Genomic DNA, 981 nt, shown 5'->3' on the forward strand with positions numbered 1-981 from the left:
GTAAATTCCTCCAGTACGGAATTTATCGCGCCGCCATTCGCACTCTCGTCTTTCCCTTTTGTGTGTCGCGGCACTCTCTCTCCCGGTGCGGATACACGTGGGTGCTATTGCGTTATCATCAGAAATCGCTTGGCTGAGAACTGCATCGTGTAAGACAGCGTTTCCCAACTTTTTCAATGCGCATTTAGAATCAAAAAAAAAAAAAAAAATGAAACGTGTCTCTTTATTGATTTCTTGCATCTTGATCTCAACTCGTCTTCTTAATTTTTTAGCGACAGGTAGAGTTCGATCAAAATTGAAAATTAAAAATCCAAATGGATTTTTCTTGTAATATTATGTATGGATTAATATCATATTAAATCGTTATTTAATTACTCGAGAATAAATTTAAATAATATTGTTAGTAAACGTTTTAGACACTTCTCTTGTCTCGTTATTCAATTCGAAAACTTATATCGTTGGTTGGGAAACACTGGTGTAAAGTAAGCAGGTAGTTCGTCCTCGAGGCTTTTAGTCCCGACCGCGTAGCTGAAGTAGCAAGTATAAAACCGCGATAAAGAGGCAAATATAAAAGCAAGATTCTTTCACGTCGAACTTCTTGAATGGGTCCCTCCTCCCCCGTGAGAGAACTTGCCGTTGGACACAATGAACAGCGAGGCTCTCACCTCGACGCGGATCGTGTTGCGCTAATTTCCTACAGGAACAAAGTAAAACGCATTTACCTAGCGTGCAAAACACGTCGACTGCGTGTCGATCGCGTATCAAATTGCTCGGCTAAAAGTTACACTGCAATGTAAGCACGAGCTCTTTGTCGCTTGCCCCGCTGGCGGATCGTATAAAAATTAATGGCCGCTCCTCCTCGCACGTGGAAATTTAAGGATAATTCATTTTTACATCCTTATCCCAACGATATGCGAACGCGCTTTTTTTTTTTTTTTTTTTTTTTTTTTTTTTTTTTTTTTTTTTTTTTTTTTTTTTTTT

At 39.0% G+C, this 981-nt stretch overlaps 1 protein-coding gene across 1 annotated transcript in view; it reads left to right on the plus strand.

Annotated features, from left to right (window-relative positions):
• Window positions 1–981, plus strand: part of LOC115242736 — a 37,235-nt gene that overhangs the window by 32,109 nt on the left and 4,145 nt on the right. The gene's annotated exons all lie outside the window — the stretch shown is intronic.

This window comes from Formica exsecta, unplaced genomic scaffold (assembly GCF_003651465.1).
Source record: "Formica exsecta isolate Colony F162 unplaced genomic scaffold, ASM365146v1 scaffold62, whole genome shotgun sequence".
Taxonomy (NCBI): Eukaryota; Metazoa; Arthropoda; class Insecta; order Hymenoptera; family Formicidae; genus Formica; species Formica exsecta.